The following is a 26,593-nucleotide window of genomic DNA, read 5'->3' on the forward strand; positions in this document are numbered from 1 at the left end:
AGAGAGTGGTGCAGGAGCTGAAGGAGCCCAGAAGCTAATGGGAAGGACAGTCAGTGAGGAAGGAAGTCAACCAATCCATTGCCCGGTCTGAGATACCAAGAGTATCTTGGAGCCGCTTTATGAGGATAGAATGGTTGACTGTGTCAAAGGCAGAAGAGAGGTCAAGGAGAATGAGAACAGTAGAAGAGTTAAAGTCATAGCATGGGAAGGAAATATAGCATGAGAAGGAAACTTATGTTGGAAACTTACATGTATTGTAAAAAGATGTACTTTTATAGCAACAGTAAGGTATTTTCCCAAATCAGAGGATTATGAAGGGCCATTTTGAATAATTGTGTTCTCAGTTGTTTTTTTTTATATCAAAATAATGTATTGGTGGATACAGAAATAGAATTAAATCAGTTTATAATTGTTACGTTTACAAAATGAGTGTATGGTTAATGCAATGGTCAACTGTATGCAATACATAGGGGTAATTCATAGAATTTAGCGCAGAAGTGGCGTACGCGGCTGGAGCACAGTGTGCGCGAGCGAATCTCTGCGCCAGCCGCGTGCGCTAAAATCCATTTCCGTGCACAGCGTATTCATGGATTTCAGCTACCAAAACCAGCCGTGGCACACAGTGGCGCAGCGACCCTGCAGCAGCGCCAGTTACGCCCCTAAGAATGCCCCTTGCGTAGGGAAAAGCCATCAAAATCCCCAATCCAGCGCAAAGGGCTGCGCTAACCCTGTACCAGCACGGCAAGCGGGGTACGTGTATTACTGGGGTTCACAGGAAGTTTCACACGCGATTGGCCCTGTGCGAGCGGGGTACGTGTATTACAGGGGTGCGTGGGAAGTTTCACATGCGATTTCAGCAGGGTACGTGTATTTCAGGGGTGCGCGGGAAGTTTCACACGCAATTTCAGCAGGGTATGTGTATTTCAGGGGTGCATGGGACGTTTCACACGCAATTTCAGCAGGGTACGTGTATTTCAGGGGTGCGCGGGTAGTTTCACACACGATTTCAGCAGGGTACGTGTATTACTGGGGTTTGCGGGAAGTTTCACATGCGATTGGCCCTGTGCGAACGGGGTACGTGTATTTCAGGGGTTCGCGGGAAGTTTCACACGTGATTGGCCCTGTGTGAGCGGGGTACGTGTATATCAGGGGTTCGCAGGAAGTTTCACATGCAATTGGCCTTGTGCGAGCGGGGTACGTGTATATCATGGGTGCGCGGGAAGTTTCACATGTGATTTCAGCAGGGTACGTGTATTACTGGGGTTCGCGGGAAGTTTCACACGCGATTTCAGCAGGGTACGTGTATTTCAGGAGTGCGCAGGAAGTTTCACACGCGATTTCAGCAGGATACGTGTATTTCAGGGGTGCGTGGGAAGTTTCACACGCAATTTCAGCAGGGTATGTGTATTTCAGGGGTGCGCGGGAAGTTTCACACGCGATTTCAGCAGGGAACATGTATTACTGGGGTTCGCGGGAAGTTTCACATGCAATTGGCCCTGTGCGAGCGGGGTACGTGTATTTCATAGGTGCGTGGGAAGTTTCACACGCAATTTCAGCAGGGTACGTGTGATTCAGGGGTACGCGGGAAGTTTCACACGCGATTTCAGCAGGGTTCGAGTATTACTGGGGTTCGCAGGAAGTTTCACACGCGATTGGCCCTGTGCGAGCGGGGTACGTGTATTTCAGGGGTTCGCGGGAAGTTTCACAAACGATTTCAGCAGGGTACGTGTATTTCAGGGGTGAGCGGGAAGTTTCACATGCGATTTCAGCAGGGTATGTGTATTTCGGGGGTGCCGGGGAGTCCTACACGTGATTTGGCAGTGTGGGTCCTCCCAGGTGTTCCCTGTACACCCTCCATGGCCCCTGCAGGCAGCCCACACCCCAGGGGACTACCCTGCACCCCTGGTCATGTCCCGCAGGCAGCCCACCCAACATGGGCATGCCCCCCAGCAAAGGCACATGTCTCCTTGCACTGCTGATCACCAACTCATGTCCCCTTGCACACCCACCCCCCAGCAGTGCAGGGCACCTGCCAGCAGGCCCCCACTCATCTCCCACTCATGTCCCCTTGCACCCCCACCCCCCAGCAGTGCGGGGCACCTGCCAGCAGGCCCCCACTCATGTCCCCTTGCACACCCACCCCCCAGCAGTGCAGGGCACCTGCCAGCAGGCCCCCACTCATGTCCCACTCATGTCCTCTTGCACCCCCACCCCCCAGCAGTGCGGAGCACCTGCCAGCAGGCCCCCACTCATGTCCCCTTGCACCCCCACCCCCCAGCAGTGCAGGGCACCTGCCAGCAGGCCCCCACTCATGTCCCACTCATGTCCCCTTGCACCCCTACGCCCCAGCAGTGCAGGGCACCTGCCAGCAGGCCACCACTCATGTCCCCTTGCACACCCACCCTCCAGCAGTGCAGGTCACCTGCCAGCAGGCCCCCACTCATGTCCCACTCATGTCCCCTTGCACCCCCACCCCCCAGCAGTGCGGGGCACCTGCCAGCAGGCCCCCACTCATGTCCCCTTGCACCCCCACCTCCCAGCAGTGCAGGGCACCTGCCAGCAGGCCCCCACTCATGTCCCCTTGCACACCCACCCCCCAGCAGTGCAGGGCACCTGCCAGCAGGCCCCGACACATGTCCCCCAGTCAACACGTCATCACAATCTAGATCCCTGGCCCTTATGGGCAGCCTCCACATGCCAAACACCCATCCAAGTATTGCATCCACCCACTTAGAAATGCCAATTACATGATACAACCCCAATGGCAAGTATATAAATGAACACATGTCCGTCACATACACACAATGGGTGCAAGTGAAAGTCAAAACCCATATCATGACATGCATGAAACCAATGAGATGATACCACACATCGAAGTTTGATGAAAAAAATGTATTAAAAGCAACATGAATGGAATTAAAATCAAACAAACGTCAATGGAAATTAAAAAAGAAAAGCTGCATGTCTGTAAAATAATGAAAACCAACAAATCATAATCCAAAGGAAAGGTGTCCAAAGTCACAGTTCCAAAAATGAAATCCAAGGGCGAAATCCAAATAAAAAAGTAGAATCCAACAGTGAACAGTATATACAGATGAACAATCCAGGGTCCTTGATCCCAACTGAAGAAATGAAACCTATCAAAAACTCCTACCTAATAAAAAAAATGATATACAAAAATGTGGTCCATTGTCCTAAAGGACCAAAATAAAGAAAAAAACCAAAGGAAACCTAACACTATGTAACTATTTACAAGGGCAGCGGGCTAGTCTGACGGCACACTTTTGTATGTCCCGGGCCAGGGCATCATCGAACTCCTGCTCAATGCCCCGGAATCGGTCCTCTTCCATGGCCACAAGGGTTCGCAGGGACGATGACATCTGGAACTCCAGGTCCCTGCGAATGGCCTCGAGGCATTCGGCCCGCCTCAGGGCCATACGCATGGAGTTCTCCGCCCTGACCATCGTGAGCCGTGCCTCTTCCGTCTGCTGCTGCTCCGCATCTATCGCATGGCCCAACCGCTGCCACACGGAAGACACTTCCCGTCCAGGGTCCTCCTGCCCTCTGGCCGATGCCTGTCCCTCCGATGATGAAGGCCCCGAGCCATCATGGCTCCCACCTTGTTGCTGCTGCTGCTGTGCTGCTGCCTGTGCCCTGGCTCCTGCTGCCTGCACATCCTCCTCCAGCTGGGGTGCAGTTGTGGAGATGGCCACCCCTGCTGGACGTCCGACTCCCGACTGTGGCAGGGATCTGTTGTCCACCAGCCTGGACGCAGGATCAGAGGCAGCTCCACAGGGCACCCAGGCGATACATGGGTGGGAAGATGGCATGGAGGACGACTGGGGCATAGGGGGTTCAGTTGAGGAGCTGGTCAGAACAAGGTCCAGGAAACGGAGGAATCCGGCCCTGGTGAGCTGTCCCAATGGGTCACCGCGGTCAATGAGCCATGCGAGAAGACGTGCAGTCTCCTCATGAAAAGACTGCAGGTCACCTCGCATGGCATGTTGACCCAATGCCATCCCACCCAGGACAGGCTCAACCTGGTGCCGTATAGCCACATCCGCAGGGAGAGGAAGGCCAGTTGGTGTAAGCCAATCCCCTCCCTGAGAACGGGTCTGGACGTAGGCATCCCTGCTGGTGCAAGATGATGCAGTGACAGGATCAGGGACATGATTGCACACAGGCACCTCCGCAGCAGCCTGTGCTGCCTCCTGTCCCTGGTCCTGCACTGCACCACTAGCACCAGTGGAATCCCCACCTCCAGACCCTGTTTCTGTCCCTTGCACGGCCGCCTCCTCCACCAAACCCCCCACCAACCTGGATGACTCCATGGCATCTTCCTCTGTTGGGCCCTGTGGGGTCTCAGCTGCCCCTTCTGCTGCCGAGGAGTCCAACTCTGACCTCTGCCTCTTGGACCTCCCCTGGGCAGCTGCTGCCTGGGACGCGGCACCGGACTCCTCACTCCCCGACGAGATGACAACCTGGGAGGGGAGCCGGGCCTTGCGTCTCCGGCTGGCGGTGCGATCCCTGCCGCTGTGCTCCACAGCACCTTCTCCGCCCTCTTCATCAGTTGACGCTGCAGACAGGGAGACATAAAACACAGGCATCAGGGCACTGTACAATGGACTCATACACACATGACAGTTCCACATGAGTGGCATTGTCAAACTTCAGACATGGCATCACAATCACCAACACACATGTCATTTTGACTCACACACATGAGCTATTCCACAGCCATATTGCAACAGCAAGCACCATCCATACACATACAACAGCATGAGCAGCCAAAGGTGAGCCAGACATCACATGAAACACACGGAGTGCACTACACATGCACACATGCCACCACACTTACATGCATGTGTACACCTCCGCCAACTGTCGCAGTCTTGACATTGGCATCCATATGCAAATCAGTTTTCCACATATCAGGGTCGCATGCATCCATGTTGCATCACTATTGCACCCTTGTCAAATAGACACACATGCACATTTACACGGTGCACATACATGCAGCTGGAACCAACATCCATGTGTGACACCACAACCATGCCAACTGACATACACAGTAATCCAAACATGTGTGCTCACACATCTGCATTTGACTTGCATGCTTACCCACACATACACCATCCATGTGTCTCACACATGAAAGGACTTGCATGTGTCTGCCTCACAGCCCTGTACATACACATCCATACATGGCCCTAGAAAAACACATGTACAACCTGCACACTACTGGCACACCACCACACGCACAGCTTCCAATCAGTATGCATGTACACTTACTGCACGAATCCAGACGGGTCTGCCTCTCAAGGACCTGGATGTGGAGCGCTGGGCATATGCGTTCCAGGACCCTCATCTGATGTTCTGAGAGGTCGCCCCGGCGCCCCTTAGCATCCGCTGCCTTCAAGAGGCGCCAGGCCTTGTTGAGGGTCCTGGACCTGAAGTCCTCCCAGCGCTTCTTGACATGTTGGAAGTAGCGGACTGCCACCCCTCCACGTTGATGGCAGTCACGATGTCCGTCCAGATCCAAGTCCGTCCTTCCTTGTCGGCGCGGGAACTTCCGAAGAGGGCATCATACTGCCCCAGGACTTGCTCCACCAGGACACCAACTTTGGTGGCAGTGAAGCTGGTGTCCCTCTGCCTCTCTGGCTGGGGGTTGCCAGTGGTGCCAGATGGTGTAGTGCCCGACATGGCAACCCCAGAGGCAGGAGTGGGTGGTCAACTGGGTCCTGGGGCTGGGCTGTGGAGCAATGGTATCCCAGTTGGGAGTCTTCTGTTCCAGCAGGGGTGGTCACAGCAACTGCACCCCTGGCTGATGTGCAGGCAGCAAATAGCAGGGCACATGGGCAGCAGGCAGTCAGGCAGCAGCAGATGGCAGGTGGGAGCGTGCTCGGGGCTCTGGGGACAGTGATTCAGCCTTTTGGGCAGGAGCGTGGTCTTCCGTGTGTGAACGCGTGGCCAGCTTGATACGGAGTGATTTGACACGTGAAAAATGTGCACGTCAGCGTGTGATTTGAGGAAAGGCCCCTAGTGCGTAAGCGCGTCAGCACTCGTACGCGCTTTAATTGGACCAAAGGCCCTTCAAAGGTAAGCGCCTCTGTGACTTGATGCGCACGGGCGTGCGCGGCCGTTTCACGGATGAAAAACTGCACATCGGCGTGTGAATGCGTGTAATCCGAGGAAAGGGCCATGCGCGTAAGTGACATGACGTGACGCGCGCGTTTCCCTCAGCACGGGTTAAAGGTGAGCGGGGGCAGCAGTTCGCTGTGTGTGCCTTTCGTGGAGACCAACGTGTGTTGCTGCTTCCTGTTGTTTCGTGCGCCATCACAACTTGACAGCTATCAAGGACGTATCTCTTCTTTTGGCGGGGGTATTGGCTACGCGTGTTTTTCTGCATCGCGCTAGTCAGACAGTGAGTCGCACACGCTATTTTTCCCACTGCGGGTGCCCCTGTGTATCGCACCCATTTTTGAGGTCATAGTAACCTGTGTGTCCCACTCATACGCGTTATTAGTGTTACTGGGTGCCACCGCGTACTGCGGGAGGTTGATTCCACGGACGTAGGCTGCAGGGTTGCGTGCACGGTTTTACAGCAGTTTTGGGGTGCCTGAGCATTGCGTGACCCGTCACTACATCACCGGGGTCACATACAGCCTTGCAGGGGCAGGGGGGCTGTTAACATCTTGCTTCCCACCCCCTTCACCCCAATTGCCCAGGTCAATTGTGCTGTACACCTCCCATTGGCACTACTCCATCTGTGCCGGCACTACTCCATCTGTGCCATGGTTGGGAGGCCAGCAAAGGTGAGGGGTGTCTCAGCTGGGCATACTCCTCGTGGCGGGCGTGGTCGGGGACGTGAACAGGGAGTAGGGGGACTCCAGGGTGTCCAGGGCGGCCACAGAGGGGGAAGAGGCAGGGGTGCGCCACTTGAGCACAATGTTGTACCATGTGTCGGTGCAGTCATGCCACCACCCCCTGTGGTTCCGGGAGATGCAGCTTCTGCATCTGGCACTGGCGCCCGTGTGACCCGGCAGTCCGTTCCATCGACTGCCACGGGCCCAAGGGTAGTGTTAGCTGCAGGTGCAGCTGTGGACACCGCCACCCAGGCTCAGGGTCTGCCAGCGCAGGCTGCGTTGGCACTTGAGGAGCCCTTGGAAGATTTACAACACGCCAGGAGGGATACCGTAGGGGCATGCAGGGCTGCTCTGACCAAGACACATGTCCCTGGGACAGTTATGTCATCTGCTGCCCCGAACAGCCGGGTGTTGACAAGTGCAGGGGCAGATGCACCCAACAACACCCCGGTTGTGAGTCTGCCAACCAGGACCGTTGCGGTCAATGACCCTGCCACAGCGGATGTTGCTGCGCAGGGTCCATTAGAGTGCACCCAGCTGCCACTGACACAAGTCAGGCCTTTGGTCGTCCCTCCACCTGCCACTCCCTTGGCTCAATCCACCGAACCCACTGGCCATACTGGTCAGGGCGGCATTAGCCATCCAGGGTCTGCGTCACAGTCCAAGAGGAGGAAGGTTGCACCTGCAGCACAGGCTGGGACCCCACACAAAGCCACAACCTCCTGCACGTCGAGGAAGAAGCCTTTCTGTAAGCAGGAACTGGACTTCCTTGTGGACACCGTGCGGGGCCACAGCCGTGACATGATAGTGGGAGCCAATAGTCAGACTACGGCTGCCCACTGTGACACCCACTGGAAGCATGTTGCGGAACATGTCAGTTCATTTGGCCATGAGGTGCGCACGGCGCAAGAGTGCAAAAAGTGTTGGAATTACCTCAAAAGCAGCGCTAAGGCTAAGCGTGCCTCAAATTACAACTTGACTGTGGTAACTGGCGGTGGGCCTGCACCAAAGGAGGAAGAGCTCGCTCCGCATGAGTCACTCATTGGGGAGTTCATACCACCTGAATCGGTTGAAGGAGTGGGAGAGATGCTGGACTTTGATGCCCAGTCCAATGAGTGTTGATGCGTGTTTGTTGAGGACGTGTGCGTTTTACTTGTGGGATGTGTTGTGCATGATTGCCACTACATGTGACGTGTACATGGTTCTGATGTGTAAGTAATGCAATGCTTCAATGATGCATGTCTGCTCTGCTGGATGGTGGACATGTGGAGCAGACGGGGACTGTCCGCATCAACACTATTGCACCCTACTCACATGCTGGTTACCAGTATACCCCTCCGGTCCATGTTCCAGCTCACTGGCCCTTCTGCATGTGGTGTGGGGTGACCTTCCTCTCAGCCCAGGCACAATGTCATAGCATGACTGACCTGCATGTATCCTCCTCCTGCATGCGGGTACTCCATGTAGGCATGCTCCCTTGCCCCTCCTCCGCCACTCTACACCCCAGTTCCACCTTTGCACTGGCCTGCTTCAATCTTGCCATTGTGTACTTTCCAGTTCATGTGTCCTGAGTACATGCTAACGTCCAGCGTACAATCGTACAGACATATGCTGTGTGGTACAGCCTTAGTACTTGATGCAGGGTATCTCACTTGTACTGTGCATAGGTCAGATGCCCCGCAGGGACATGAGTGCCCATTCATGCTCCATGTGCATTGCGCGCATGCCCCTATGTGTCCTTGACTGTATGCTCACTGTAATACAAGTCCTGGGTGACATACATTGTATGGCATCTCATCAGCATTCCCATGTCAACTGTGGCTCAGTACTGCGTTGCACACATGTTTAGGGTCTGACAATCTGTGTGGGTCACAGGCCTCTGCCTGTTTAATGGCCAATGACTCTGTCCGGATGTTGTAGTGTCTTCTTCACACGTGGGCGGCCTGCAGAGTTTTCATCATGTGTCCTGCTTACTGTCCCATCATCATTTGCAGTGTTGTCACTTGAATCAACATTAAGCTGTTGATGCCAGTCAACACTGCCTGTCAATAGACAGGTCTATGGTCAGCCTTTTGATACCATGCTAGGCATCTCTGCTTTTCTACTTGGGTGGAGGGGTGCTTTGCTTGTAGATATGCTACCCATTGAATGCACAGTGCAAGTGATGCCTGAATTTGACCTTGCACTGCCTTCACATTTCCTGACACACACCATGGAGTCCTTGTACATGTAGGTAGTGAGTGACATACATATTTGCTGCACTGCATAGACCCACTTCTATGCAAACTTCCACCTTTCAACAGGTCTGATCACAGAAGCAATTCAAAGTTGACCCAGCATGCATGCCAGGTTCTATTTTGTGTGTCACATGTCTGCCTGATGTATTTGTTGTTGGTGTGTGTGTGTGTTGTGTGCTTCTGACATGTGTAGTGACCTTTTTTCTCTCTATTTTTCAGGTGATGACGCAATGGAGGCAGAGGATGGTGTTGTCATGCCAGACACAGGGTTGTTACCACTACATCAACCCTGCACAAGTGGGGGTCGTGGGGTGGTAGGCCACAAAAACCCCAAAGTGCTACAGTCCATCTTGTCTCTGGCTGCCTATGAGTCCGGCCCTGATGACGACTCTGACGTCCATGTCGAGTTGGATGAGCATCAAGTCCATATGTCAGGGGTGAGTGATTCTGATGTGGACACTCCTCTGTCCGCGACACCTGCACTGAGGGGTCAGACAGTCTTGGTTCCTCCGCCTGTGGTGGATCGGGACGCAGGGTCACCCTCCACACCAGTCACTGATGTGCCTGGGCCATCACGTCGATGGGGGCATGTAGTCGTGCAGCCGCGGGCGGTGCCAACACAGCAAGGACACCCGGTCCTTGGGTCCCGCCGGGGTCAAGCCCAGCAACGCGGTAGCCGCACGCAACCGCAGTATACTGAGTGGGAGCAAGACATGACTGCCAATTCAGAACGGCAGGGGGCAGCAATGGAGAACATCGCTGACAGCATGGAGCGTGTGGCCCGATCTGTGCTCCCCCCTGCTAGGCAGGTGCTTCTCCAGCAGCAGGCGGTACGGTCCACGGCCCGCTCACTCAGGCTGGGCATGACGGCCTCAGACAGGGCACGCCAGGCTGAAATGATGTCTCTGCATCAAGCAATTGCTGCTCACGCAGAGGCGCACATGGATGCCCTGAGGGAGGAGTATGCTTCCCTCAAATCCACTCTGGGTGTCCTTATGATGTCCCAGAGGCAGCGGGCAGAGGAGAGGTTTGCACAGCTTGAGCGTACCATCTCGGCTGAGCTACAGGCTTGCCGGGAGGTGCAGCGGTTGTCCATCCAGGCGTTGCAGGAGGAACTCCATGTTACACGTGCTACCTTGCAAGAGGAAGCATGTGTATCAGTGAGGTTCTGCATGCAGACCTACGTCACATCGTCACACAGAACCAGGCTCACCCGTCCGGCAGACTTGCTGCCGTCGAGGGGCAAGCTGCAGCTAGGCGTGGCCAGGCTACTGTGCCACGTCCTCCTTTCCAGGATGAGCCAGACTCGGATGACCATCTATCTCCCACATAGGTCGGGATGTGCAGGCGTTGAGCCCATGGAGGTTTTTTTTTTGGCTCAGCATCATCGCATGTGGGTGTTGAGCAGCACCCTGTACCTCCCCCCTCCTGGGTGCCTCCCCTCCCCCCCAGGTCGTATGTGGCCATTTTTGATTTTTCTTTTAGTTTAGTTAGTTAAGTTTCTGTTTGATAGTTAGTTTAATTAGGTAATGTAGGTTTTTCATAGTTAGTGTAATTAGTTAATATAGTTTAAAATCTCTTGTCTAGTGTGCTTTCATGTGATGGTGCGGTGTTTTGTGGCTTTTGAAAGACTCCACTGTCTGTTCCAGCTGGGCCCTTCAGGCTTGTCTTGTGTATGTGTTTGCTGCTTGGGGTCCTTGACTCACATATGCCACTCCTGCCTCCCTTATCCATGGGCTCGCAAGGATGGTTCGGTGTAACAGCCTATTACACAAGGGCTTTGGACTGTAATATCTGTGGCATGTCTGGTGCTGTGTAACTTGTGTTAACACCCCTAGTGGGGATGATTGCAGTGTTATTGAACACTGTTCTGCTTTTGGTAGATGGGGTGTTTCATGATTAATGTATACATTCATTGCTATGCATTGTGTAGTATGTTTCTTATCTTTACTGTACACGTGCTTGTTGCAATTCATGCCGTAGATAGTGTGTTCCACACTTTGGATGTGAATCACGGACTGATGGTGTGATTTCTGATGTATGTCATTGACATGGTCCAGTAATGAGATGCCTGAAGAGACACACACAGATGACTCTAAAGCATTAATCATGTGTTTCATGCCCTTTCTGCAGGGGGATGAGCCTCCAGTCCACCTTTTCCAGCAGACATGGCCCATTGGACTTCTGGATTCTGGACACGTTTGTTGGTGCCCACATGCGCATATGTACGCAAGCAGAGGCACAGGGATTGCAGACATACATCCTAGAACTGCTGACGTGTTCCAAGGAATTCCAGGCAAGGTGAGCAGCACAGGGGGGCCACAACACAGCAAAGCTTCCACCAGGCCAGTTGAACATGCAGGCTTAGTAGCAGCACTAAGGGTGAGCTTGGACGAATATTCAAGTTGAAGCACACAATACAGCTCAGATGTGTTGGTGGACTGATGGCTAGTTGATTGTAAGGTTGTCTGGGGCACCTGCAGGGGCAGTGGCACATACCCTCTGGTCCACCATGGCCTATTGAGGCACTTGTATCACCCAGGCTGCCATCCGAGACATGGAAAGGAGCAGCTCACAGGGACATACAGCAAGGGACAGACTCGGGTGTAGTGCATTTCATTTCCATGTACATTTTGAAACATGCACTGCCTATTTTTTTACGGTCATGGTGGGACATGGTGCTATATGCGTCTGTCTGCTTACCCAGGGAACATTGCATGTTGTGTGAATCGTTACACATTGGTGTTCCATTTGCCGCGCACCGACCGGCGCCTGACTTACTGCATTGACTGTGTATGGACCATCACAGGGGGAATGTTACGTATGGGTACTAAGCATCCACACCAGATTGTCTGTTTGTATAGTAGTTTTTTGCTATGGGGCATATTTGGTGGTGTGTTTGTGTGTTATGGGCATGCACAGATTATTAACTGTGGCTCTCTTTGCAGCATTGAAGTGCTCCTGTAACCGGACCTGAGAGTGCGCAGGCAGGAGGCCAGCACTCAAAACCAGAGCTGAGTGTCTTGTTGTTTTTCTTTCAAACTGCTCTAGATAGGCTTGCTGGGGGGTGCACTGTTGCATGGATGAATGTGTAATTCAATTTGGTATTTTTTTTTTCCATAATCACCCTGAGTCGTATCCAATTCTAAACCCTGTACCCTCTACCCGGTGTTCCTGCTTCCCATACCTATCCAACCAACATTCCCTAACCCTCTTTCCCCGCTGGGGTTGCGGATGCCTGTGTAAGCCCAAGCTTGCAGGTGCCAAAACTCTAGAGGGGGTGGTTGGTTCTTGCCACTCCTGCGTCTGGACTCCTGAAGGCCCTGACAATGATGTACAAGTTTGTTATGATGATGTATGTGTTAATGCAAGCACTCTATTTTAGTGCATTCCCTACTTTCACGTGTCATTCATACTCCACTCTTCTGCCCCTCATTCCAGTTATCCAGTATGCCAACGGCTGTCCCAACTGCATATCCCTGACCCTCCTTCCCCACCAGGGTCTGAGAGGCCTGTGTGAGTTTGACCTTGCAGGCACCCAGGCGACGGTGGGTTGGTTGTTTCGTGCCACTCCTGCGCCTGTACACGGGAGCTGTGACAGTACACATCCATTCGTGGTGCATCATTGTATGTTATGTACCACACATGGCTCACATCCTGTTGTGACATTGTTTTACTGTGCTACCTTGGTTGTTACATCATTGTGGTAGTACTTGGACTTTGTGAGGTACTTCTACTTCAAGTCATCTACTGGAGGCTGTTCAGGTTCATTTTTCTGCCTTGGATTTGGTGTCTTTGCAAATGAAGGTAAACTCTGAGGGTGCAGGCAACTTTTGACACACAAGGTGTTAGATGGCGATGAAGGGGAATGGTGATCCTGTGGCCAGGTGAAATTGAGGGTTGCAGGCTCCATGACCCAGGTGCAGTTGTTCAGTGGGTCATGGTCATTTGTGAGCGAGGGGGGGGTGTTTTGTTGTTGATAGTTGCCTTGCCCTGCAGTGTGATGGGAACCCTGACATTGTATTTGTGGTATCCTATTTACATGATGTGTTCTGCTGATCAATGCATGTTCATGTGTTGTATTTACCTGTCAGGTGTGAGGGGATCGTTGTGGTTTGACATGCTGGGGTGTACACATGGTGAATGTTCACATGTGATGTGTAGAGGACACTGATGGTCAATTGATTGCACATGCATATGTTGAGTGCATGTCCTTGCTGACCCGCACACTCGCACTATGATGCACTACATGTACAACCACCCTTCGATATCCACATGTACACTCTGTTTGCCTTCTGCTGCCCACTGTGTCCCTGTAGCACATGTTCTGAGACCAATTATGGATCCTGTACATGCCTATTTTGCGTTTTGATGTGGTTTGTCGCTTAGATGTGATGTTCAGGGTGTGCATCACACACAATGGCTGTTGCTGTGCGCTGGGCAGTGTGTTGCAGGAGTTGGACACAGCACACAGAAGCTGCAGTGTTGATTTTGCAATGCACAATGTGCATGTAGACAGGGATTCTTTGTTATGTTGCGGCTACTACTTTAGTGATGCATTTGGGAATGACTTATTTTTGGTGGGAGGTTGTTGGTCAGTCATTTCATCTGATTCCATGTCAGGCATCATTGTCTGATGCCAATTTACATTTTTCACATGGCAATGTGTACCTTATTGGTACTGTGTTGGTGTATGGCTATTGCTTGCCATGTCATGTTGTGGTTTGAGAGGGTTTGAGTGACATAACAGTGATGGTCATGGCCTGTTTTGCAGGTGTGTGTGATTCACACCTTGCATGTCAGGGTAAGCCGCTTCTCGGAGCAACAAGCTGGGGGTAGATCTCTCTCCGCAGCAGGGGCCTCACTCTGGAACGGCCTTCCTGCCTCCCTGTAACTTGAGGAGATCCATCTCCACTTCAGGAAGCACCTCAACACCTTCCTCTTTGCTTCTGCTTTCTCTCTCCCTCCCCCTTGCTAATTTCTTCACTGAAACTGCACTGAATCTGCATCTGGGCCACTCTCACCGACCTCGGTCCCTGGCCCAGCCACTCTCCACTTGCACTGCCTCCCTGGCAACCCCTGCACTGTGGGACTGTCTTTGTATACCTACAGCCCCCCCTTTACAGCACTTGTCTGCACTTACCTTTGCACTTGCCACCAGCTGGCCTATTTATTTTTTATTCTACTTACCCTGTACTGCACTCCCCCCCTCACCTTCCCCTTGCACTTTTCCCTTTTAACTACCCCTGCACTTGCGCAATCTAAATGACACCTGGCCTTGTAGGATTGTTGTCTGTCTTCCCTTGTTCCCCCCTCCCTGTCTCATTGCGTCTTGCAACACTTGTGTATAGGCGTGTTACAAATGCCATGTCATATCATATCATATATCATATGTGTGCCTTTTGGTCACACAGGATAGCTTTGTTTAAGTAGCTAGGGATGCACACAATGTGGCACTTCCATGGCAACAATCTCAGGGTGGTAAGGTTGTGACAGTTGACTGTCTCTTTGTCATCATCGATTGTCACCTGGTATGTGCCAGGCCTGTGTGCACTCCGCAGGGGTGGGAGTTTAGGTGAAAAATGTGGCCACAAGCTGGGTCTGGGCTTCCTCGCCACGTGCCCTATCCCCTCCCATGGGCAGCACCTGTGCCTGTGGTTGGAGATGTGGGGGCACCACCGTGTCCACCGATACGCCCTGCCGTGTTGCAACATTGTGCAGGACACATGCTGCCACAATGATCCTGAACACTTCTGGGGGTGCATATAGTAGCTGCCCGCCAGAGCGGTCAAGGGAGCGGAAGCGTGACTTGAGCACTCCAAATGTACACTCCACTATGGCCCTGGTTGCAATATGGGCCGTGTTGTATCTTCCTGGGGTGGTGTGGTGGGGTTCCGGATTGGCGTCATCATGTGGTTGCTCAGACGGTAGGCACTGTCCCCTGGGGAGGTGATAATAGTTGAGATTATTAGGGTTTGGGTATTTGTCTGTGTGTGACTTGCATGCATGTGCACAGGCATTTGTACTCACCTAGGAGCCATGTGTCACCATGCTGCCCAACTTCCAGGGCCTGGCTCAGGGCGGACATTCTGTATATGAAACTGTCATGGGTGGAGCCAGGGTAGTTTGCATAGACAGAGGTGATGATTCCCTTTGCATCGCATACCACCTGTACATTGATGGAATGCCAGTGCTTGCGGTTTCGGTAGATGTGCTCTGTGGCCCTAGGTGGACGTAGGGCCATATGGGTGCAATCTATGGCACCGAGCACTTTGGGGAAGTGTGAAACCCTGTAAAAACCCAGGACCACGGCCTGCCTTTCTGCGGGTGTTTTGGGCATGTATATGTGCCTGTGGACTGAGGGGTGCGCTGTCATGATTGCCAAGACCTGGTGTAGGCAGCGTGACTGCGTGGCCTGTGAGACCCCCCCCACTATGGCAGTGGTCCGCTGAAATGACCCAGTGGCCAAAAAATGCAGGACATTGAGCACCTTCTCCAAGGGGCTCAATGCTTGGGAGAAAAGGGTGGGTGATGTAAGGTCATCTTCCCACTCCCTGACCAGGTCTAGGATGATGTGGGGTGGAAACCTATACCTGCCGTAGACCTGGTCATCAGGCATCCCAAAAAGGCTTGTCCGTGGTGAGAATATGCATGCCCTGGCTAGTCTCCTCCTCCTGCGGTGTCCCAGAATCAGTGCTGCGACAAATGGGGCATTCATCGTAGCTGTATATGCGTGTTTGTTGTTTGCGCGCACTTTTGTACTGTGCACGGGGACGCTTCCGCCTGCCTTCGTGTGGCGGACGCATTGGTGCATGTGCGCGTCTTTTGCTGTGCGCAGGTTTCCCGTATTCGAATCCATGAATACGGGTTGTTCGCGTGCGTGTGGGCGTTCCGTGTAGTTCCCTGCAGTACTTCCCCAGTTACGCCTTCTTTTTCATGCGTTGATCCCCATTCAGCGTGTTACGCCCACTGTTCCGCCCACTTTTGTTGTGTGCGCCACGCTATGTGCGCGCCTTTTGATGACGTGTGTGCCCGTGTGCGACATGCATGGATTTGGCGCACGACCAGCGGGAAACTTGCGCAGCGGCTTCCTTGTTACGCACGCGTGCGGGTGCACTTGATTTCTCACGCTTGCGCCTCCTTGCGCCTGCTTGCGCTGGGATTTTCGGCGCACGTTTGTTCCATGAATCAACCCCATAGTCTCTGGGCTGTATTTCTTAGAGCATATTATTTACTATTATGTGTTATGAATTACTTGTCAAATAACGTGGCTGGAACTTAAAATAGGAGAACATTTTCTATGATGCCTAAAACAGTATTGGCGCCCAGTGGAGAAGGTGCCAACCAATCCTTATGTCAAGAACATTGCTAAATCTAATGGTATGAGGAAGCATTTCATTCTGAGGCTATCACATTTCCCTGAGTCTGACATGTTTTGCTACCCCCCGCAACATTTGCCCAGCACCTACTACTGCCTACTCTGTCTCCCACCCTCCCTCACCATTTCACCATCATTCCCTCCTTCTGGGAATCCTTAACCTCCCTCCACAAAACAACACTGGCTCCTTGGTAAAAGACACGAAAAATGGGCTGCAACTGGAGACCATCTTCTATTTCTATAACCTTGATCCAGAAGCTAACAACTCGGATTGGATCTACTAGTAATGGCTACAGGGACCGGCTTTAAAGCCCTCACTTTGCTTGGACCAATAACTTGGACCTATACCTTACTCCCATTACTGATAAACAGCATGAGTTGTATCGATGAAACTGTATTTACATGTTATTTATATCTTTCACAGATGTATTACGTCGTGTAATTCAATTTATAATTTGGAATAACAAGTAGCCACACAGATGCTGATGTATCCTTGCTCCAGCAATGGCAGGAAGCAGTTAATTTATAAATATATTCCACAAAAGCAAATATACTCTGCATTACGTGTTTATAAAGATATTTAAACATGATTGGGCACTATCAATGTACCTGCTACCCTCAGTTCAGGGAGGAAGTCTTTGTGGTGCTACTGTATAGGCCTATTTCCCTCTATCCTGGTATCATTTTGAGTACCTGCAATACTGAAAGATATGCCTGGTCTCGGTAAAGGAACATGTGCCCTGGATAGATGGAGGTCCTCAGCTTGTGAATCCTGACCAATGGTATGTTTCCTTGTTTTCTTTTCCCTTCTATTTACATTATGTTATACATAAAGTGGAGCACTGTCCCCATAAGGGCAAAGAAAAGTGCTTGTCTGGTGTTTGGCAGTTAATCATGGTTACTGCCTGAAGCAAGTTCCCCTGGAGGTAGCAGTTAATAGGCCCTCATTTATGAATGAAAGGCTAGCATGGGTTACAAAGTTTGAAGTATTTGGACGTGCTGCCTGGAGTCTCAAAGGGTGGGAGAGTGTAATGTGCATAGAATGCCCCAAACAAACCCCTCACATACAACTCATAGGCCCCTGACCACAGAAGGGACAGATGCCAAAGGCCAAATCACATATTTCCCCTTCTATGGGACACAAACATACCTAATGTTCCTACTTTGACTTGCTAAATGGCGGAACAGACACAGAGATACATAGTGAGGACGGTGACAGGAAAAGGAAGGAGAAAATGAAGTATAGAGTGTGAAACACAAGGTGTATTTGTGTATGTGCAGCGTTCTATACAGTATGAATTTAGCTGTGAAGGAACAGAGTGCTGTACAATGATCGAATGCAGTAGTACAGTTCAACAATCAGGTTATAGTGTCTAGGATAGACTATTATGGTTTTAGAATGACATGTATAGAGAAGCTATGGATGGCAACAGGCAGGGGATATAGATAAGGGAATGAAGGGTGGATCCAAGTGTATTAATCTGTTGGAAGATGCACAGCTATGCTCCTACTGAAGCTATATGCCTATGATTCATAAACAATCAGGCCTTCCAAACTGTGTTGCTGAGTTCCTTGGTCTGCATCTATAATGTCCTCCCTTGCCTTCTTTTGCTATGGGAGAGCAAGCATTGTGTTGTCCCTATTAATCCCTGCAGATTATACCAGACTTGCAACTTCTGACACATTGTTCCCAACTTTTCCTACCTTTTCCTAGCTCAACCCTTACGATAACATCTCCTCTCCTATTTGTCCTTCATTTTTTATGATAGCATTTTTCTGTCTTTAGAAAACAATGTTTAATTAAATATATGTTGTGTTTCCTTCCGTGATTTCACACTTCCCATTACATTATGTTTTCGGACTGCCATCTAGTATTTTGGGACATGCAAATTGGTATGATTTGGTTAGTCAAAGCAGAGGGATGAGAACAAGATTACTTCAAGATTATGTCTACTGTGCTAATATGTGAAGATCATAAAGTAATATGCTAAGCATCCAAGTGTGCCCTGAGCGCACCCTTAGTTGGATATGCGCAATTCAGTTGACCACATGCATTTGCAGTTAGAGAAATCATAAGCATTTCACAAGTTGTAAGAAGCAGCTCAACCTGGCTTGACCGACATTGGGTGTGGATGGATAATCACATGGGCTGCAAGTCTGATAATGGATATGTTGTTCACTTGTCATTACACATCACAAATCAGGATACACTCCTGCACACTTTCAATGTTCTCTGTTTGCTGTCTAATTGTAAAAGTGTCACTAACATGCTATCATTTTACTGCTGAAGAAAACCTTGTGATTGGCTAGCAGCTACATGCATTTCAAAGGTGAATTTCATTTTTTAAATGGTTGTATTAATCATGTGCTAAATTAATACTATGACTTTTCACATGTGGCCAAAGAAAAAAAATTGGAACATTAACTTCTAACAGCACAAAATTACCATCCTATACCAATAAAAACAAATTCATCAGTAAAAGTGCTAACCAGTACCGGAACATGTAATTTTATATGATCATTCAATGTGATAAAACCTAAAACATGTAATAACTTCAGAGATTCCATGCTTAAAAAGGAGTCATGACCACAGGACAATCTTTGCTCAACCAGTGTTTCTTATTTTCAACCCGCTCGAGATGCAGTACCCTTATTTCATATGTCGCCAAACATTTGATCAGTCTATGTCATAGTGTCTGAGTAGTCTCTTCCTTACCAAGAGAACTTTTTTCCTTTATTCTGTGGTCTTTGGATCAAATCGCCAATACTGACAGGCAAAATCTCAGGAACTCCATTCTCCACTGGTGTCTGGAAATATGTTCAAGAATGAAGGCAACAGCCCACCCAGGTTTGTCTAGAACGGAGAAGCAGTTATGCAGTTCACATTTTATACATGTGCTAATGTGCTGAGAATAACTAGTGCTGATTTAAATAGAAATCCAATCAGATCCCGTCTTGCACCTAAGTTTCAAAAGAGTATAATGAAAGATGATAGTGTTTTCTATTATTGCCAACTCAATTCAAACATTCTCATTTGCCATTGACTTTATTCAATGTTAGGATTTTCTAAGAAGGACATTTTTAGAGTAATTTTTGGAATCCACAATATCAAACATAATATAATCAAAATTAATAACAAAAGCATTATTCCGCTCACATTTTCTCTTGAATCAGGGCATTTCCCTTTGTGGAAAATCTGAATCCTTTTATTATGTGATTTCTAGGACGTACCCTCACGCTGAGGATATAATTTGTCTTGTGTTGTAGCAAACAATAGAGATTATACATTCTGAAAAGTGTCTATGATCACTGCCTCCCCTTCTTGCATACCAGTGTCCACGTAGAACAGACACTTCTCGTACAGTGTTCTCACCAATGCAGGCAGATGGATTCTAAACACTGTTACATAACCATGACTTTTAATATGCATGATAGGAAACAGTGATGTTCCCAATCATGTGCTGATGCACCAATATTCTTTCATCATTACTGCCATAACACTGGATTAAAACTTGCTAAGCCTGCTGACTTCACATTCTTTTCTTACTTACCTGTTTATGAATATTAGTTCTACAAAGAGCATTCTTGAAGTAGGCAATTAGTAAGAAATTAGGAAGTTTACAAGGCATGGGTAATTGTCGTATTCTAGAGAATGAAAGCTGCTCCTTTTATGGAATGGAACCGACCTCCAAGTGGTCTTGATGACAGCCCCCATAGCCCAGAAGGCAATCCAGTGTTTTGCCTGAATACCATGTGGTGTTGTTGAGAGGAGCACAGTGTCGTCCATGAAGAGGAGTGCTGGGAACATTTCTGAAACCAATTTGGGTGAGTCCCAACCCTCCCTAAGCAGAGTGTTGATAACTTCCTCAATATAAATACAGAATAACAGCAGAGCAAGGACACACCCCTCCCTTCCCCGCTTAGTTAACTCAAACAGTGAGGTGAACTCTCCTGCAAGCCTTTAGGCCTCAGTATGAAGGCCCACCAAATCCGACTGAAACACGTGTCAACAACATTTTGTTGCAGAATAGATAGACACACCTGTATACGCATGGGGTGTAGGGAAATCTTGGAACAATTGTTAAATGGTGTGTATATTACAATGCTGATACACAAGATGTACAGTGGAGCAGTACGAGATATGTATGTATGAGTGAGTGTGTTTGATGAAGAATTTTGAATGGAGTATGAGTCATTATAGACATTTGTACTATTTGCTTTTTATTGTCTAAGTTTGTTCAGTATCACTAAATATTTGCCATGTATGGAAATAAATTGTGATTTTTGTGAAATTGGACGAATAGTTGCTTTCTATCCTCTTGCTCCCGGTCCATTTTTTCTTTTATTTAGCTATCCAGGAAAAAGACATATGTCAGCCAATCTTCATATTCTCCTAGTGGGCTAGTTATGGCCTCCATCTTGGGATGTAGGCCTGACAATTGAATTATCGCTTCTGTGATTCTCCCATTCTCTCCATTGTGAGAGGGCATGTATGTGCAGCAATATAATCCTATCTTTGTGCACAGGCCTCCTTCCATGGCTTTGAGGAGAATCAAAAAGTATCTGTTTTGTAGGGTCATGTATCAGATAGCTCTCAGTTCTGACGTGATAGCACTGAGCCCCTTCACTGTGGAATTTATTGTCTGCAACAGTTCCCATCTTGAAATTTGGAGCCACTTGGCATTCAAGTTGGCTTGAACACCTGGAACAACTGACGCAAAAAAACATTTCAGTTGTACTGAACAGTCTGTGCTCGGTGGTATTGCATCCAGGGCTTTTTCCTTCTTTGTCAATATAAAGTGTCCTCTCTTTACTCTTGTCAGCTCCATGGATATCTTCTTCCTGTGGTGTGTAAACATTTTGGAGACCCCATCTAGTTGTATGTCCTTTTCAGGCACCACTAATGCTGGTGTATTCAGCTGTACTAGGGAGTTTATCACTCCCCAGTTCAGTGGTAGTTGCATGCACATCTTGGAACCACAGACCCAATAGTGCTCCATTATTACTGCTGTACCACACTCCATACCTTGTATCTTTTATGTGTGTTTTCATCCTTTCTCAACCCAACCTTTACTGGTATGTGTTGGGATGGAAATGAGCCTATCCCATCCTACTAGGCGCTTTCTGGTAAGGCAAACACCACATGAGGTGATATAACGTACAAGGGGGGATTAATCTGCACTCAACATGTAGAGGCTCTGTAGCGCTCAGAAGCAGAGTCATGGTACTAGAAAACCCACAGCCCTTGACTAAATTTTGTATTAGGCACAAAAGGGATAAGCTGCAGGCTCACGCTATTCACTTTTTCTGCTCACTAAGCCTAATTCCTGCAAAACAGATTGACTCTGCAGAGATCTGTTCCCATGGAAGTCCACTTTCCGCTTGTTCCTCCAGTGTTGCTAATATTTAGTATCTTCCAAAGGAATGCATCCTGCTAGAGATTGAGACAACACCATGCTCTATGCCGCGCCTATTCATCTCCACCAAACTGCCATTAGGCATCTTACCCCACCCAACCAGGCCGGAGACAGCCCCACACCACTGACTTGACCCCCACAACTTTGCATTCCCTGATAAGTGAAGCAACCCCCCTGTCTAAACACAAATCAAGTGTCCCCCGAAGATCTAAATAGGCGCAGCTGTACTTCTTTCATACATTAAAACATATCCCTTGTAACACAAGGTACAGGGAGGAATAAATTAAAGAACACAGCCCCAGGTGGAGACCTTAAGTGCGGGAACTGTGGTATCAATGAAGCACTGAATGTGTGGGTTAGCATGACTGTATTTTATCCTCCCTTACCCCTGGCATCATTTCCTGTGCCACCCAGGTGCCTGTCACAATATGTTAATATTCAGGCTTTGCATGTTCAGTTTAGACAGGAAAAATGTATTAATGTGTGACCCAACCTTCACCGCGAGGATGAGGCCAGCTGACCCATGTGGATTCAGACCGACGCAAGACCTTCATGCTCCATGGAAGATTTTGGAACCTTTACTACAATGTAATATGACTGCTACAGACTTACCTATCTTGGTGAGGCCTCCATAGTTGGCAGATTGGTCAGTGATTATTTCTTCTACTTTTGCCCAGGGGATCTGTGCATCGAAGAACAGCCCCATGACTTTCTCCAGGAACTCTGATCCGCGCCTCAACTCTGCAGCCCGGTATCTCCACAATGTGCGACAAACAAACTTCATTGCAACAAATTACACTGTTGATCTAGCCCTCTGGGTGCGGCTTTACTGACTGATGCCATATATTATTGCTCCCACTTTGCCCACTGCTTTGCAGCTTGTCAACCGTGCCAGGCACAGGAGGTAAGGGGTAGTCATTTCACAGTGTTGCTGTCTTTGCCTGACTTTACATTTCGTAATTCTACACTTGTTTGGCTAACATATGATTCTTAACAAAGTACAGTCAAGCATCTCGATGCCTGACTTCACAACACGGCTCCCTTCATCTGCCTGTGGTGGCCCATGTTTCCCACCTCACCCACCTCCTATTGCCTATTAACGTAAATTGTACTATCAATCACCCAAGTTCAGCATCGACTTTGCTTTTGTTTCGAGGGACGATTCAACTCAGATGTGTCCTGCAACTATGTTTTTACCTCTTAAACCTACCTGTGGTGTCCCTTTCTGCCTGTCCTGCTCTATCCCATCCTAAAAAGCAATGATTGCTAATGCACTCACTCCTGAGCTGCTTTTTAAATCTAAATTCTACATTTTTAAGACCGTTCATTCAACAGCCTACCAGATTTGTCCTGTATCTCACCTATTTTGCAACCTACATAACATGCAACCTGCCATAACACCTTATCAAGGTTTAGATATCCAATATGCTTACATCCTTTTTTTATCTGACACATTCTATAATATTGAATATGCATCTAACTTGACAGCAACCTACTTGATTTATCTCTCTATGGCTGTATACCTGGTTTAGCCCCCGTACCATGAGGCGTAGCTCTGTCAACGTATGCCCCCAACTGATTTTCTTTGTATAGATGTATATCTGATGTAGTCCCCTGTACCATGAGGCATGGCTTTGCCAGTTTATGCATCTACCTGATTGCATTTGTATAGCTGTATATCTGATCTAGCCCTTGTACCATGAGAGGTGGCTTTTCCAGTCGTTACACTTACCTGATTGTGTCCTTTGCATATCTGTATACCTGATGTAGCCCCCAGTACCATGAAGTGAGGCTTTCCCAGGCTGTAAACCTGTAATCACTGGATTGACATTCTCAAGCCTGTGCTGTATTCCTACCTTTAACTTCCAGATTGACATTCTCAATTCCAGAATGCAGGCAGCAGAGGCAGCAGCATAATCCTGTAGCTCCTGGCCCCCTCCTGCTACTGATTATATTAGATTATGAACACCAAGAAAAAGATTGAAGTTGCCGATAACCCCATACCAAAGAAATCTAAGTCAACATCTGAGATGAGTGAAGTACCAAGCACTCAGGACATCTATTCTCTGTTGCTCAAAATGGCTCAGGACTTGGGGAAAGTGGTCCAAGATGTGGGCGATGTCAAGACTTCAATGGATGGCAGTCTTGGAAAATGGATCTAATTCAATGTCCTCAGAAATTGCCGGGAGCTTCAGAGCCTACAATACCCTAAGGGAGGATATACAGAAAGGTAGAGAAAAAGGACTGGAATTGGACTTGAGGATCAGGAATAAGAATCTGAGACTTGTTGGATTGGAAGAAAATCCTAATGAAGATTTGCTGCAGCTGGTGTTGGATGTGCTGAAAGTTGGCTATGGCTGTGATCAAATAACTCCTGGTGATGTGGACAATGTGTACAGATTGGGGAAAAATGCTGGTCCAAAGGCAAGGCAAATTCTGGTTACCCTGATGAACACCAGGACAAAGGAAGCTATTCTGGGAGCAGCAAGGAGGAAAGGGAATACATATTTCAGGGGCCATCAGATATTTGTTTATCCAGACTATCCAAAGGAGACACTATTGATTAGAAAGTCGTTTAAAGAGGCTAAGGATTTGGCAAGGATGGTGGGCGTCAAAGCGGTGCTTAACAGAGCAAACTTGCTCACTTTGGTCCTGCCTGAAGGCGAGAGGTCCACTTCAGACCCCAGTGAGGCTTTGTCATGGTTGGAGCCTATGAGGGTGAAATGTGCGTGCTTAAAACTGCTTGAATTCGTATTTCTAAAGTGCGTCAGAATGCATTTATTTTTTCTAGTTAGATTACATTATTCAAAATGGCGCTGCCGCCTCTACACCATTGATGGTTTGGAACTCTATACATTTTAAATGATTACTCACTCTCGTGTCTCCGCTTTCATTGTTCCGTATTGTGGCCTGCGGTTCCGAGTAAAGCACCTTGCAACGTGCCTCACGTAGGAAACTTCAGTGCATTTTTCCGCATTACGCTTCCAGGGCACCGTCTCCGTTGAGGTGGGTATCAGCAATGTCAACACTGGAAAGAAGGAAACTGCGATATGCTGGAGAATCTAACTGGTGTGAGGATAATACATGACTGGTTCTGCGACGAAGGATTGGAAATGGCAGTAGGTCCTCACAGCTTTGATGGCCGATTGCAGTGTGTTTTTTTTATTTTATTTTATTTTATTTTTATTTTTTTGGGCAGCTTCGGGGTCGCACACCGGATGCCAGTGTATTGGGAGGGGACAAGTGCTACATGGGTTGTTTTCTGGATATGGTGGATTAAGCATCATGGGCTCACGAATCTGCACGCATTCCATCTACAATCTTTTGCTTACTTCAACTTCACGTGCCCTTGGTCTTCGCAACATTCAATGGATTGGATTAGGATGTCGGACTCCTTTAACTTTTTTGATTGCTATAGGGTCATGTGGAATCGAGGGGCAAAATGACAAGCACCAAACCGACTTTTCAGTGCCGTGCCAAGTGCTTAGGAGAGTGATTCGAATGTACCGGTCTAACAAGATTGGAGGAAGTGTATGGTTCCAGAAACACTCATTGATCACGGATAGTGTCTTTTTGTCTTATAACGGAGCCTGTTCAGGGATGGTGGCCCGGTGTGACTTGTAGTGCCCTATCTTACCTGTACCTTATTTAGGCCTGCCGTGATTCACATCTGGTGCCGGCCTTGCACTGTGCTATACATGTATGTCAGCAGTGACATTTCAATAACATTATTATTGTTGTTTCAGTTGAGTAGTTCAATGGGTGGGTCTGCACAGGATATTAATTGGAGCTGTCTGTCAGTGTGGATTACATAATGAGCTCATTAGGGGCTGAGTAATTGGGCCTTGGAACCAACAACAACAACACAGCCTCTGATGATGGGGTTGATGGTTCAATATGTTGGGGGATGAATGATGGGGATTGTTTCCTTATACATAATGAATTATATTATATTAATTAGGCAATTCATGGTTGGAACATATGTCTGCATATTAGGAAACTGCCCTTATGTTACAATTGGGAGTTCTAGACTATTTGGCTAGGTGGTATGTATTGAATGTATTATTGATGAGCGTGATAGCATTAGGATTTTGGGATATTTCTTTTTGGGTTCGTGGAGAGAGTATATGCCTCCCCATCTTGACTTAATCACTCTGTTGTTTTACTTGTGCCTTATCTTCCACTCATTTATTGATTCTTTCCGGGTCTATGTCTCGGTGGACATTTTAGTGTGGGGGCAGTGTAAGTTAGTGGTCGCTATTTTATTGACAAATGGCCTGGTCTTGTATTCCCAATTGATAAATCTTCGCTTGGGGGCTAATGAATGTGATAGTGTTCTGGGTGGGCCTGGGTTTATTTGGATATGACTTTCCAGGATCAGGGGGGATGGTAACATGTGTATTGTTAAATGTCCAGTTGTGAGCACTCAGGCTGGATAATGTCAAGCTTCCATTCTGGGTGCTAACTACTGTATTCGGATCTGCACGCCACTCTCATTGTGATGCTTGGGGGGATTCTGAAGGGGACTCATATTTTTGAACATGTTTATCTACTTCAATTTTTATGGTTGCACCTTTAGATTACCAATTTTCTAAATTTGATTACTATTACACAGACATGTCCTTGATCTTCATACCTATATAAATTTGACTATGTTGATTGGGAATTGGGAGTGGTCCTAACGTGTTTAGAATG

This window comes from Ambystoma mexicanum, chromosome 5p (genome assembly GCF_040938575.1).
Source record: "Ambystoma mexicanum isolate Mex_15411 chromosome 5p, UKY_AmexF1_1, whole genome shotgun sequence".
Classification (NCBI taxonomy): domain Eukaryota; kingdom Metazoa; phylum Chordata; class Amphibia; order Caudata; family Ambystomatidae; genus Ambystoma; species Ambystoma mexicanum.